Here is a 16,573-nt window from a genome sequence, read left to right as displayed (position 1 = left end):
TTAATAATCATTTTCTAAATGTTGTGGATATAGTAGGAGCCAGGTGTTCATTAGAAGATGCTAGGCTGTTAATGGAAGAGGCCATACCTATGCAATTTGATACAATTGAAATCTCACCCACTTCTCCCTCTGAAATTAGGAAAATAATAAACTTGCTTAAAAGCAAAAACTCACATGGAATTGATGGCATTTCCAGCAAAATACTAAAAGCTTGTTCTCAACAGATAAGTAAGATTCTCAGCCACGTGTGTAATAGCTCTCTGGAACAGGGCATTTTCCCTGATAGACTGAAATATGCTATTGTTATACCTTTGCATAAAAAGGGGGATAGATCTGATGTCAACAATTATCGTCCAATCTCCCTTCTAACAGCTTTATCCAAAATTTTTGAGAAAGTAATGTATTCAAGAGTAGCTTCACATATCTGTAAAAATGAAGTACTAACAAAATGTCAGTTTGGTTTCCAGAAAGGTTTTTCAACAGAAAATGCCATATATGCTTTCACCAGTCAAATTTTGAATGATCTGAATAACCGAACACCACCCATTGGGATTTTTTGTGATCTCTCAAAGGCTTTTGATTGTGTAAATCATGAAATTCTGCTAGACAAGCTCAAGTATTGTGGCATGAGTGGGACAGTGCACAAATGGTTTAATTCGTACCTAACTGGAAGAGTGCAGAAAGTTGAAATAAGTAGTTCTCGTAACATGCAAAGATTAGCACATTCCTCAAGCTGGGGAACTATCAAGAATGGGGTTCCACAAGGGTCAGTCTTGGGTCCTTTGTTGTTCTTATTATATATTAATGACTTGCCATTCTATATTCATGAAGAGGCAAAGTTAGTTCTCTTTGCTGATGATACAAGTATAGTAACCACACCTGAGAAACAAGAATTAACTGATGAAATTGTCAATACTGTCTTTCAGAAAATTACTAAGTGGTTCCTTGTAAACGGACTCTCACTGAATTTTGATAAGACACAGTACATACAGTTCCGTACAGTGAATGGTATGACGCCATTAATAAATATAGACCTTAATCAGAAGCATATAGCTAAGGTAGAATATTCCAAATTTTTAGGTATGTCCATTGATGAGAGATTAAATTGGAAGAAACACATTGATGATCTGCTGAAACGTTTGAGTTCAGCTACTTATGCAATAAGGATCATTGCAAATTTTGGTGATAAACATCTTAGTAAATTAGCTTACTACGCCTATTTTCACTCATTGCTTTCATATGGCATCATATTTTGGGGTAATTAATCACTGAGGAATAAAGTATTTATTGCACAAAAGCGTGTAATCAAAATAATAGCTGGAGTCCACCCAAGATCATCCTGGAGACATTTATTTAACGATCTAGGGATATTCACAGTAGCTTCTCAGTAACTCTCTTATGAAATTTGTTATTAACAACCAAACCCAATTCAAAAGTAATAGCAGTGTGCATAACTACAATACTAGGAGAAAGGACGATCTTCACTATTCAAGATTAAATCTAACTTTGGCACAGAAAGGGGTGAATTATACTGGCACTAAAGTCTTTGGTCACTTACCAAATAGTATCAAAAGTCTGACAGATAACCAACAAGTATTTAAGAAGAAATTAAAAGAATTTCTGAATGACAACTCCTTCTACTCCATAGAGGAATTTTTAGATATAAATTAAGAAAAAAAAAAAAAAAATAAAAAATAAAAAATAAAGAAAAAAACACAAAAAAATAAAGTTGTTATATTAACTTAAGTATGTTGTTAAATTAACCTAATTATGTCATGTATTGGAAAATTCGACTCGTTCCACATCATTACGAAATATCGTATTCATGATCCATGGAACTAGTATTAATCTAATCTAATCTAATCTAATCTGTTCTGGCAGGTATGTGGAATTCAGGTACAACTTGGGTAATGGTCCAGTTGTCATCAAGTCAACAGAACGTGTGAAACTCAACCACTTTCATAAAGTGAGCGCAAAGAGGTACCAAAGAGATGGCATGCTGCGATTGGATAATGGAGAGTTTACTCTTGGCCAGTCACAAGGAGCACTTAGATCATTGGACCTGCAGGAGGATGCCTTCATTGGCCATGTGCCCACCAACGCCTCCAAGTGTGTGGGACAACTGCTATCACGGGTATTCATTGTGAAACAAACGAGGAAATTCTTTTCATTATTATTTATTGCATGATATATTCTTAAAGTATCACACACAAATATTTAACACATCACTGAAACAGCTTAATTTTGTGGGAGCAAAAACTGCCATACAGCATCTAACCAAAATATTAATACAAAATTAGTGGAGAGAAGAGAGCTTCCCTTACTCAAAAACAAGGAAAGAAGAGAGGTGAAGGTGTGTGAAAGTTTAGCAGTTTTAGTTATTATTAAATGATCATTGTTTGATGACACATTACAGTTACCAACTACCATGAAGTGTTAATAATGCCAATTGACTGGAAAGGCACTGTTGGTCCAGATTATCCCACTCCTCAATGGTGCTTTGGTGTGAATCCCTCAGAGTGGTTGGTGGGTCACATTGTCCATAAATAGCCCTTTTTAATCCATCCCAGGCATGTTTGATAGGGTTCATGTCTGGAGAACATGCTTGCCACTCTAGTCAAGCGATGTCACTATCCTGATGGAAGTCATTCATAAGATGTGCACGATGGGGTGCGAATTGTAATCCATGAAGATGAAAGCCTAATATGCTGTTAATATGGATGCACTATTGGTCGGAGGATGGCTATGGATGCACTATTGGTCGGAGGATGGCATTCACATATTATTGAGCCACTACGGTACCTTCCATGACCACCAGCAGTGTACATCAGCCTCACATAATGCCACCCTAAAACAACAGGGAACCTCCACCTTGCTGCACTCACTGGACAGTGTGTCTAAAGCATTCAGCCTGACCCAGTTGCCTCTAAAAACATCTCTGATGATGTCTGGTTGAAGGCATATGTGACACTCACCGGTGAAGAGAATGTGATGCCAATCCTAAGTGGTCCATTTGGCATGTTGTTGGGCCCATCTGCACCGCGCTCAATGGTGTTGTGGTTGCAAAGATGCACGTCGCCGTGGACATTGGGAGTGAAGTTGCGCGTCATGCAACCTATTGCAAACAGTTTGAGTCATAACATGATGTCCTGTGGGTGGACGAAAAGCATTATTCAACATGGTGGTGTAGCTGCCAGGGTCCCTCCAAGCCATAATCTGTAGATAGGGGTCACTGCAGTAGGTAGCCCTTGGGTGGCCCGAGTGAGGCATGTCATCAACAGTTCTTGTCTCACTGTATCTCCTCCATGTCTGAACAACATCACTTTGTGAAACTTCATAATTTCGCAGCACAAAGAGTGATCCATAAAATTTCTTCTAATATTTTGACTGAATACCGTCCAGCCATCTTCAGAGTGAACCAGGGCGACTGACGCTCCAACACTTGCTCCATCCTTTTAAGCCCATGGACTGCACTACTGCGCATGCAGCCACAGATATACAAGATGCCAAAGACGTTAATCGGTGGCATAGAGGTATGGTATAGGCATGGAAATAAATCTACGGCTGTGCAATCGATCGACATGGTGATATTGATGTATCACTGTGAGCTGCACCGTTGTCATGTCTTTGTGATTTTATTACAGAAATTGCCGGATTACACAATTTGTCCAAGCTGAAACAACTATCTCTATTAATCAAATTCATCGCCAACCAAATTTCAGTTGCTTCATTCACTACTGAGTCCCAGACAGTTGAAGTCGAGGCTAAAATTTCGACGTTATCGTACACCATAGAGTGCCCAGTGTCAATACAGTGCTCTGCCACTGCAGCTTTATTAGGTTGTAAGAACCGGGTGTACCTGCGGTGCTTTGTGCATCTCTCCCGGACAGTACGTGTCATCTGTCCAATGTATCAACGGCCGCATTCAGAGGGGATCTTGTAAACACCAGGCTTCCGAAGCAACAAACCATCTTTAACGGAACCCAGGACTGCTGCTGTCTTTGGTGGAGGATGAAAAATCACTTTAACTTTCTGCTTACTGAGGATCCGTCCTATTTTTGCCATTAGGCTTCCCATGTGTGGCAGAAAAGTCATCAATTTAAAACTTCTGCTTTTCTTATACCCACAGTTGGTTTCATTTGTAGCCCCTTGTGTATCTGTTGTGAAGAGTAACCATTGGATTCAAAAAATCTTCTCAGGTGTAGAAGTTCGTCCTCCAGACTGCTCTTGTCATCAATGATATGTACTCTGTGTTCTAAAGTCCTGAGTACACTCATCGTCTGTGAAGGATGGTGGCAGCTATTTGCGTGTAAATATAAATCCGTATGGGTCAGTTTTCAATATACTGCATGTCCCAAAGTGCCATCTTTGCACCATACCAGCAACTCTAAAAATGGAAGGCATCCATCTTTTTCAATTTCCATTGTGAACTGAATTTGTCTGTGGATGGAATTCAGATGATCTAAAAACTCTTTTTAACTTGTCTTCACGATGTGGCCACACTACAAACGTGTCATCAACATACCTCCAAAACACTGTGCCTGCAAGCTAACAGATTCCAGCGCCTTCTCCTTGAAGTCCTCTGTAAAAAAGTTTGCCACCAAAGGTGACAAAGGATTACACATGGCGACACCGTCGAAACATATTCAAAGAAAGTTGAAATCTCTTTATCAAAACTTTTTCCAATGAGAAACAATGATTTTGAAAGAGGAGCCTTTGTGAACAACGACAGTACATTGAAACTGACTAACATATCAGAATTGTTCAGTTTGACTAATTTCAGTTTGTCAATAAAGTCCACAGAGTTCTGTATATGATGAGCACATTTTCTGAACAGAGGCCTTAATCATCATCATCATCTTGGACAGTTTCCAGCCACTGGCTGGGTCTGTCGGGAACACAAGCCTCTCCATCGTGTTGTGTCTTTCCACCATTCCTCCTCTTCCACCTTCGTCCAGTTCTCTCCTCTTCTCGTCACACATTCCTTCACTCCCTTCACCCATCTATCTCTTGGTCCTCCTCTGGGCCTCTTCCCCTCCAGTTGCAGATCAAACATCCTCTTTGGAATTCTTCCCTCATCCATTCTCTTCATGTGTCCATACCACTGCAGTCTTGATTTTTCTATCCTGTCCTGTACTGGTTCCTCCTTTAGTCTTTCCCTCACATACAATAATGATGCTAATGTTTGGCACAATCATAGGTTGGAGAGCTGATGTTACTCACTATCGGACGCAGAGGAGCATCATGCTTGTGGATGTTTGAAAGTCCATAAAGCTTTGGATGCACCACAGCACTTGGTTCAATCTTTGCACAACTTCTGGTGGAAGGGGAGAGGTGTTCAGAAGCGAAGCAGTCTTCCTTACCACGTGGTTGGTGGGATCTTTACTGATCTTTCAGAATGTGCTGTCACTCAGTAAACTGTTCATTTTATTATGATAATCGTCACGACACATTAAAACAGTGGCATTACCTTTATCAGCTGGAAGAACCATTGTCTCCGTATCCTGGCAAAATTTACATAGTGCAGCCCTCTCTGCCACACATATGTTACTCCTTTGTGGGCAAGCCTTCATAACTGCTCGACAAGTTTTACATCTTATTTCTTCTCCTGATTCTGTAGAACAAGGACGAACAGCTTCTTCAACAGCACTGATGAAAGCTGCTATTGGTAAAACCTTCAGTGTGTGTGCAAAGTTCACTCCTTTAGCTAAAACCATCATTGCAGTGTTGTCCAAATCTTTTATCCGGCACTTTAATGACGGATTAGCGAATAACAGTTTTTTGCTGTGAAGATGTCTCAAGACAGCTAAACGTTGCCATCTGTCTCGATGTGGCTACCTCATGAACCCAGTCTGACTTGGCCCATGTTATACCATGGATTCGGTTCCATGAAGTATTGGGTAACTCCACAGATATCCTTAGTAGATGTAGGCGATAAAGTTGTTCTGAAACCAGGCTCAATTTTTGGCAGGTAAAACAGTTCCTCTCCTTAACAATAACAGCATCTGCATTCCTTAAAATTTTATTCATGGCAGTCGACTTTGTAAAATGTACTAATCTGGCAAATTTGGAACCATGCCATGGTCATGGCATCTTAATAAAAAACTTAAAGAGCTCAGTAACCTTGCTCTCAAGTGTCTTAACTTATACAATTGGCAAACACTTAAAACCATTTCTTCCCTAAAGAGGTACTTAATGTACATCTTCATATTTTCAAGGCGCAAAGAGTGATCCATAAAATTTCGTGACCGCAGCCACGTAAATTCGACTTCTAATATTTCGGCTGAATACCGTCCAGCCACCTTCAGAGTCAGTCAAAGTGACTGACGCTCCAGCACTTGCTCTATCCATTTAAACCTGTGGACTGCACATGTGGCCACAGATACACAAGGTGCCAAAGATGTTAATCGCCAGCATAGAGGTATGACATATGCATGGAAATTGATCTATGGCTTTGCAGTCAATCCACATGGAGATATCGATGTATCACTGTGAGCTGCACTGTCGTGACATCTTTTTACAAAAATTGCTTGATTCCACAATTTGTCCAAGCTAAATCCACCATCTCTCTTAATTAAATTTGTCACCAACCAAATTTCAATTGCTGCCTTCACTACTGAGTCTCAGAAAGATGAAGTAGAGGCTAAAATTTCGATGTTATCGTACACCGTCGAGTGCCCAGTGCCAATACAGTGCTCTGCCGCCACAGATTTAATAGGTTGTAAGTGCCGGGTGTTCATACAGTGCCCTGTGCATCTCTCCTGGACAGTACGTGTCATCTGTCCGATGTATGAAAGGTTGCATTCAGAGGGAATCTTGTAAACCCCAGGCTTTTGAAGCACCAAATCATCTTCAACGGCACCCAAGAGTGCTGCTGTCTTTGATGGACGGTGAAAAATCACTTTCACTTTATGCTTACTGAGGATCCGTCCTATTTTTGACAATTGGAATCCCACATATAGCAGAAAAGCCATCGATTTAAAACTTTTCCTTGTATTCTTGTACTTTTCTTGTACCCACAGTTGGTTGCATTTCTAGCGCCTTGCATATCTGTTGTGGAGAATATCCGTTGGCTTTGAAAAGTGTTCTGAGCTGTAGAAGTTCGTCCTCCAGACTCTCATCAGCAATGATGTGCTATGTGTACTAGAGTTCTGAGTACACTCGTCGTCTGTGAAGGATGGTGGCAGCTATTTGCGTGTAAATATAAATCCGAATGGGTCAGTTTTTGATATACTGTGTGTCTCAAAGTGCCATCATCTTTGCGCCCTACCTACTCATTCAAAAATAGAAGGCATCCATCTTTTTTTATTTCCATCGTGAACTGAATTTGTCTGTGTATGGAATTCAGATTATCTAAAAAGACTTTTAACTTGTTTTCACCATGGGGCCACACTCCAAACGTGTCATTAACATACCTCCAAAACACTGTGGGCTTAAGCTAGCAGATTCCAGCTCCTTCTCCTCGAAGTCCTCCATAAAAAAATTGCCACCATAGGCGGCAAAGGATTACCACCCATGGCGACACTGTCAGTCTGTTCATAAAATTCATTATTGACTAAAAAATATGTTGAGGTCAAAACATGTTCAAAAAAATTGAAATCTCTTTATCAAAAGTTTTTCCAATGAGAAACAACGATTCTGAAAGAGGAACCTTGTGAACAATGACACTACATTGAAACCGACTAACATATCAGAATTGCTCAGTTTAAATGATTTCAGTTTGTCAATGAAGTCCACAGATTTATATGATGAGCGACTTTTGCCGCCATTTCCCAAGAATTTTTAGATCATCTGAATTCCATCGGCAGACAAATTCAGTTCACGATGGAAACCGAAAAAGATGGATGCCTTCCATTTTTGAATGTGCTGCTTCGGCACTAAGATGATGGCACTTTGGGACAGGCAGTATATAGAAAACAGACCTGTATGGATTTATATTTACATGCAAATAGCTGCCACCATCCTTCATAGATCATAAGTGTACTCAGAACTCTAGTACACGGAGTACATATCATTGCTGATGAGAGCAGTCTGAAGGATGAGCTTCTACACCTCAGAAGAGTTTTTGAAGTCAACGGTTACTCTCCATTAGAAATATGCAAGGCGCTACAAATGAAATCAAATGTGGGTATAAGAAAAGCAGAAGAAGACAAGGAAAGTTTTAAATTGATGGCTTTTCTGCCATACATGGGAAGCCTATTGTCAAAAATAGGATGGATCCTCAGTAAGCAGAATGTGAAAGTGATTTTTTGGCATCCACCAAAGACAGCAGCCATTCTGGGTTCCGTTAAAGACGATTTGATGCTTCGGAAGCCTGGTGTTTGCAAGATTCCCTGTGAATGCAGCCATTCATACATTGGACAGACGACACATACTGTCCAGGAGAGATGAACAGAGCACAACAGGTACACCTGGCTCTTACAACCTAATAAATCTGCGGAGGCAGAGCACTGTATTGACACCGGGCACTCTATGGTGTATGATAACATCAAAATTTTAGCCTCGACTTCATCTTTTTGGGACTCGGTAGTGAAGGAAGCAATTGAAATTTGGTTGGTGACAAATTTAATTAATAGAGATAGTGGTTTCAGCTTGGACAAATCGTAGAATCTGGCAATTTCTGTAATGAAATCACAAAGATGTTGCGACGGTGCAGCTCGCAGTGATACATCGACAAATTTTAGCCTCGACTTCATCTTTTTGGGACTCGGTAGTGAAGGAAGCAATTGAAATTTGGTTGGTGACAAATTTAATTAATAGAGATAGTGGTTTCAGCTTGGACAAATCGTGGAATCTGGCAATTTCTGTAATGAAATCACAAAGATGTTGCGATGGTGCAGCTCACAGTGATACATCGACATCACCGTGTGGATTGGCTGTGCAGCCATAGATCCATTTCCACGCATATGCCATACTTGTATGCCACCGATTAGTGTCTTTGGCGCCTTGTGTATCTGTGGCCGCATGCGCAGGAGTGCAGTCCATGGGTTTAAAAGGATGGAGCAAGTGCTGGAGCATCAGTCACCTTGGCTAACTCTGAAGATGGCTGGACAGTATTCAGCTGAAATATTAGAGGAAGAAGTCGAATTTGTGCAGCTGCACCCCCGAAATCCTATGCATCACTGTTTTCGCCGTGAAAATATGAAGATGCACATCAAATACCTCTTCGGGAAGGAGGTGCTTATAAGTGTTCACCAATTGGATAATTTAAGACACTTGAGAGTGAGGTTACTGAGCTCTTTAGTTTTTTATTAGGATGCCGTGACCATGGCATTGTTCCAAAGTTTGCCAGGTTAGAACATCTTATAAAGTTGACTGCCATGAATAAGATTTTAAGGAAAGCTGGTGCTGCTATTGTTAAGGAGAGGATCTGTTTTACCCCCAAAAATTGGACCTGTCTTCGGAACAACTCTACTGGCTGCATCTAAGGATATCTGTGGAGTTACCCTATAACTCATGGAACTGGATCAATGGCGTAACATTGGCCAAGTTAGACTGGGTTCGTGAGCTAGCCACATCGAGGCAGGTGGCAAAGTTTTGCATCTTGAGATGTCTTCGCAGCAAGAAACTGTTATTCAACACTCCGTGTTTGTTGGTAGTAGTTTATCTTGTAGTCAAGTTGAAATAGATAGTTCCTGCGAATTACTTTGGATAGAGGTTATACTCAACAACCATACCAAAACAATAATTGGCTCCTTCTACCGACCCCCCAACTCAGATGATATAATAGCTGAATGCTTCAAAGAAAACTTGAATCTCATTACAAATAAGTACCCCACTCATACAGTTATAATTGGTGGAGACTTCAATGTACACTCAATTTGTTGGTGAAAATACATGTTCAAAGCCGGTGGTAGACAGAAAACATCTTCCAAAATTGTACTAAATTCTTTCTCTGAGAATTACTTTGAACAGTTAGTTCATGAGCCCACACGAATTGTAAATAGTTGCGAAAATACTCTTGACCTCTTAGCCACAAATAATTCTGATCTAATAGAGAGCGGCACAACAGATACAGGGATTAGTGAACATAAGGTCATTGTAGTAAGGCTCAAAATCACATCAACCAAAACCTCTAAAAATAAATGCAAAATATATCTATTTAAAACAGCAGATAAAAATTTGCTTGATGCCTTCCTAAGAGAGATTCTCCATTCCTTCCAAGCTCATTATGTAAGTATAGACCAGATATGGCTCAAATTCAAAGATACAGTATCGACAGCAATAGATAGATTCATACCACATAACTTAATAAGAGATGGGATTGATCCACCATGGTACACAAAACATGTCAGAACACTGTTGCAAAAGCAACAAAAAAAGCATGCCAAATTCAGAAGAATGCAAAATTCCTAAGACTGGCTAAGTTTCATGGAAGCTCGAAATTTAGTGCAGACATCAATGCAAGATGCTTTTAATAGTTTGCACAATGAAACATTGTCTCAAAATATGGTAGAAAACCCAAAGAGATTTTTGTCATATGTAAAGTACACCAGTGGCAAAAAACTGTCAATACCGTCACTGTGCAATGGCGATGGAAATGTTACCGATGTTGATGCCACTAAAGCGGAGTTACTAAATACAGTTTTCCATAATTCCTTCATGAAAAAAGACGAAGTAAATATTCCAGAATTCGAAACCAGAACAGCTGTTAGCATGAGTGACATAAAAGTAGATATCTTAGGTGTTGCGAAACAACTCAAATCACTTAAGAAAGGCAAGTCTTCTGGTCCAGATGGTATACCAGTCAGGTTCCTCTCAGAGTATGCAGACGCAATAGCGCCTTTCTTAGCAATCGTATACAACCGCTCACGTGATGAAAGATCTCTTCCTAAAGACTGGAAAGTAGCACAGGTCACACCAATATTCAAGAAATGAAGTAGGAGTAACCCATTGAATTACAGACCCATATCACTGACCTCAATTTGCAGTAGGATTTTGGAGCATATACTGTACTCAAACATTATGAATCACCTTGAAGAAAATGACTTATTGATACATAACCAATGCAGATTCAGAAAATATCATTCTTGTGCAACACAGCTAGCTCTTTATTCGCATGAAGTAATGTGTGCTGTCGACAAGGGATCTCAGATCGATTCCATATTCCTAGATTTCCAGAAGGCTTTTGATACCGCTCCTCACAAATGACTATTAATCAAGTTGCATGCATATGGAATATTGTATCAGTTGTGTGACTGGATTCATGATTTCCTCTCAGAGAGGTCACAGTTCATAGTGATAGATGGTAAATCACCGAGTAAAACAGAAGTGATATCTGATGTTCTGCTCGGTAGTGTCATAGGCCCTCTGCTGTTCTTGATTTATATAAATGATCTAGGTGATAATCCAAGCAGCCCCCATAGATTGTTTGCAGATGATGCTGTAATATACCATCTAGTAAAATCATCAGATGATCAATTCAAATTACAAAATTATCTAGAGAGTATTTCTGCATGGTGCAAAAAGTGGCAATTATCATTATACAAAGAAAAGTGCGAGGTCATTCACATGGGTACTAAAAGAAATCTGACAAAATTTTGGGTATATGATAAATCGCACAAATCTGAGAGCTGTCAATTCGACTAAATACCTACGAATTACAATTACGAGCAACTTAAATTGGAAAGACCACATAGATAACATTGTGGGGAAGGCGAAACAAAGACTGTGCTGTGTTGACAGAACACTTAGAAGATGTGGCAAACCCACTAAAGAGAGAGCCTACATTACACTTGTCCATCCTCTGCTGGAATATTGCTGAGTGGTATGGGATCCTTACCAGTAGGATGGACGGAGGACATCGAAAAAGTGCAAAGAAGGGCAGCCCGTTTCATGTTATCGCGCAATAGGGATGAGAGTGTCACTGATATGATACGCTAGTTGGGGTGGCAGTCACTGAAACAAAGGTGGTTTTCTTTGCAGCAAGATCTATTTACGAAATTTCAATCACCAACTTTCTCTTCCGAATGCATAAATATTTTGTTGACACCCACCTACATAGGGAGAAATGATCATCACAATAAAATAAGAGAAATCAGAGCTTGAACAGAAAGATTTAGGTGTTCCTTTTTCCCAGCGCATTCTTACAGCTGATAAAGGTAATGCCACTGTTTTAATGTCTTGTGACGATTATCATGATAAAATGAACAGTTTACTGAGTGACAGCACATTCCGGCAGATCAGTAAAGACCCCAACAACCAGGTGGTTACGAAGACTGCTTCACTTCTGAATGCCTGCCCCCTTCCACCAGAAGTTGTGCGGAGATTGAAACCAAGTGGTGTGGGGCCTCCAAGGCTTTGTCAACTTCCAAACATCCACAAGAATGGTGTTCCTCTGAGTCCAATAGTGAGTAACATCGACTCTATAACCTATGATTTTGCCAGACATTTAGCATCGTTATTAAGGTCTCTGGTGGGAAAATGCGCTCATCATATACATAACTCTGTGGACCTCATTGGCAAACTGAAATCACTCAAACTGAGCAATTCTGATATGTTAGTCAGTTTCGATGTAGTGTCATTGTTCACAAGTTTCCTCTTTCATAATCATTGTTTCTTATTGGAAAAACTTTTGATAAAAAGATTTCAGCTTTCTTTGAACATGTTTTGACCTCAACATATTTTTTGTTCAATAATGAATTTTATGAACGGACTGATGGTGTTGGCATGGGTAGTCCTTTGTCGCCTATGATGGCAAACTTTTTTATGGAGAACTTCGAGGAGAAGATGCTGGAATCTTCTATCTTAAGCTCACAGTGTTTTGGAAGTATGTTAATGACATGTTTGTAGTGTGGGCCCATGGTGAAGAATCTTTTTAGATCATCTGATTTCCATACAAAGACAAATTCAGTTCATGATGGAAATCGAAAAAGATGGATGCCTTCCATTTTTGAATGTGTAGGTAGGGCCCAAAGATGATGGCACTTTGAGACATGCAGTATATAAAAAACTAACCCATATGGATTTATATTTATGCGCAAATAGCTGCCGCCATCCTTCAAAGATGATGAGTGTACTCAGAACTCTAGTACACATAGCAAATGTCATTGCTGACGAGAGCAGTCTGGAGGACGAGCTTCTACACCTGTGAAGAGTTTCTGAATCCAGTGGGTACTCTCCACAACAGATACGCAAGGCCCTACCAATGAAACCAACTATGGGTATAAGAAAACCAGAAGAAGACAGGGAAAGTTTTAAATCGATGGGTTTTCTGCTATATGTGGGAAGACTATTGTAAAAAACAGGACAGATCCTCAGTAAGCATAAAGTGAAAGTGATTTTTCGCCATTCGCCAAAGACAGCAGCACTCCTGGGTTCTGTTAAAGATGATTTGGTGCTTCGTAAGCCTGGGGTTTACAAGATCCCCTGTGAATGTGCGCATTCAAACATCAGACAGACAACATGTATTGTCCAGGAGAGATTCACAGAGCACCGCAAGTACACCCGGCTCTTACAACCTAATAAATCTGTGATGGCAGAGCACTGTATTGACACTGGGCATTCTATGGTGTACAATAACATCAAAATTTTAGCCTCAACATCATCTGTCTGAGCCTCAGTAGTGAAGGAAGCAATTTAAATTCGGTTGGCAAGGAATTTAATTAATAGAGATAGTGGTTTCAGCTTTGACAAATCGTGGAATCCGGCAATTTCTGTAATAATATCACAAAGACATCATGACGGTACAGCTCACAGTGATACATCGATATCACCATGTGGATCGATTGCACAGCCATAGATCTATTTCCATGCCTATTCCATACCTCCATGCCACCGATTAATGTCTTTGGCGCCTTGTATGTCTGTGGCCGCATGCACAGTAGTGCAGTCCATGGGTTTAAAAGGAGGAGCAAGTACTGGAGCATCAGTCACCTCGGCTCACTCTGAAGATGGCTGGACAGTATTCAGCCAAAATATTAGAAGAATAAGTCGAATGTAAGCAGCTGCATGCCCGAAATATTTTGGACCAATATCGCTTTGGTTCACTTTGAGACGCCTGGACACTTCCCTTGTTCAGAGCCCTTTCTGGCACAAAGTAACAGTGCGGACATGACCAAGCCACAGTATTGATCATCTAGGCATGGTTGAACTACAGATAACACGAGCCATGTGCCTCTTCCTGGTGGAATGACTGGAACTGATCGGCTTTTGGACCCCCACCGTCTAAGAGGCGCTACTCATGCATGGTCATTTACATCTTTGGGTGGGTTTAATGACGTCTCTGAACAGTAGAAGGGACCGTGTCTGTGATACAATGTCAACAGGAATTCTGGGAATCTGGGTGATGCAAAACTTTTTTCGATGTTCGTAGAAGACAAAAATATAATTGACAAGACAAACACCTACCAAAAGGTACACCGCAACATTGCAAGAACTCTCTAAGGGGAAGCTTAAAAAGAGACCAGCTACCTTATTCTTCGACTATATGGTTCAGAACATGGAGCAGTGAATAAAACCAGGAGGATGGGAAATATAATAAAGATTGTTGACTTGCTATTTTACTAATTATTTAAATCATAAAACCTACCTGCTGCATACCAGTGATAATCAGAACGTAGTTTTATTAGTGTAAGAGAGAAGAATAAACTTTGTTATATAATATTTTAAAGCATAATACAAGAAACAAAAATACAGAAAGCCTGTGGTTATGGAAACAGAAATAGAATAACATGGAAACTTTCTAATGAGTGAAGTACAGATAAGTAAAGTGGAAACAGTTACACACAGTTGAAACAAATATCAAAGGAGTACAAGAAGTTAAGGTAAAACACATATGCAAAAATCAGTATGTTTAAGAGGATGCTGATCAAGTTCATTGGTGATACTGAATGGAAAACTGTAAAAACTGAAGCTTTGTCTATTGGCCTAATTAGTAAAATGAAACTACTAATGCCATTTAAAAAGTACTTTGTTCTACATTTTATAACATTTTGTACAATTAGCAGACAACATAAATTTTTCAAGTATCCAATTTCTTTCAAATGAAATATGTAATCCATTTCTATTCTGTTCTATGACTCCTGCAAGACTTCTGTCACATATAATTTGTTAGATTTTTTTTATTACAAATTTTCAATAATATGTGAATGTTTCTATTCACTATTGGTACCTTTTTCCGCAAGACTTCAATGCTGAAAGTCTATCTTTTATCTGTTTATTACTTTCAACTAAAGGGTACATTAAATATGATAATGAGAAGTTAATAATAAATTCAAAAAGTACAAGTAAGGTGACTGCCACCCTTTTCTCTGGTGTTATGTAACATCACACAGTACAGGCAACTTCTTCTTACATTTTAAAAAGTGTTTGATTTATTTAGAGTAAAATGTATTTTAAATATCCCAGCAGATGGCACTGTTTTTGCAAGTAAAATTTCGAGTTTTATTCCTTATTAGTTGACACCACTTTTTAGCTACATATACTGGTATTGTGAACAGGAAGTTGCATTCAGTTCACTTGCTATATCAGTGTTTCTTTTTCTTCAGAGTTTTCTCTATTGCAGTTGGGAGGTGTTTGTGTCAGTTTTGAGTTAATCTAGCCTAAATCAGTTCAAATTGGTCTTCAAAATGAGTAGAATCAGAATATTGTCAAATGATGTTTTACAGAAGCCAAGAAATTCAGGTTGTATGTAAAGGCTTTAAGTCACACCAAAGTTGCTAGAGAATGAGACAGGAAATGAAATTGATCGTAGCAAAGCAAAAACTTAAGTGCTTAACTCCATTTTCAAATGTTTCATTACAAAGGAAAATCCAGTAAACTTGCCCTAATTTAATCCTCACATTCCCTGAAAAGATGAATGAAATCAGTACCAGTGTCAGTGGTGTTGAGAAATAGCTGAAGTCATTAAAATTGAACTAAGCTCCAGGGCCCAATGGAATCCCTGTTATTCTGTACTGAATTTGCTGCTGAGTTAGCCACTCTTCTATCTATAATCTATTGTAGGTCCCTTGAACAAAAAAGCATGCCCAGTTCTTAGAAAAAGGCACAGGTCGCGCCAGTCTACAAGAAGGATAGTGGAAGTGATCCACAAAACTGCCATCCAATATTCTTGACATCGATTTGTGTAGAATCTTAGAACATATTCTGAGTTCAGCATAATGAGGTATCGTGAACAGAATGATCTCCTCAGTGCCAACTAATGTGGATTTTGAAAACATCAGTGATATGAAACCCAACTCACACTTTTCTCACATGACATACTGAAAGCTTTGGATCAAGGCAGTCGGGTAGATGTTGTAGTTCTTCATTTCCAAAAAGCATTTGACTCAGTACCAGACCTATGCTTATTGTCAGAAGTATGATTTTATGGGGTATCAAGTGAAGTTTGTGACTGTATTGAGGTCTTTTTGGGAGGAAGGATGCAGCATGTTATCTTGGATGGAGAGCCATCGTAAGGTGTAGATGTAATGTCGGGTGTGCCCAGGGAAGTGTGTTGAGATGGGACCTTTGCTGTTCATGTTGCATATTAATGACCTTGTGGACAATATTAATAGTAATCTCAGAGTTTTTGCAGGTGATGTATTTATCTATAATGAAGTACTATCTGAAAGAAGCTGCATAAATATTCATC

The 16,573-nt window shown here is 39.5% G+C and overlaps 1 pseudogene; it reads left to right on the top strand.

The window, feature by feature from the left end:
• Positions 1-16,573, top strand: part of LOC124775409 — a 362,017-nt pseudogene that overhangs the window by 188,148 nt on the left and 157,296 nt on the right.

This window comes from Schistocerca piceifrons, chromosome 2 (assembly GCF_021461385.2).
Source record: "Schistocerca piceifrons isolate TAMUIC-IGC-003096 chromosome 2, iqSchPice1.1, whole genome shotgun sequence".
Lineage (NCBI taxonomy): Eukaryota > Metazoa > Arthropoda > Insecta > Orthoptera > Acrididae > Schistocerca > Schistocerca piceifrons.
The sequence above is the reverse complement of the archived record's forward strand: the minus strand, read 5'-3'. Positions and strand labels throughout refer to the sequence as shown.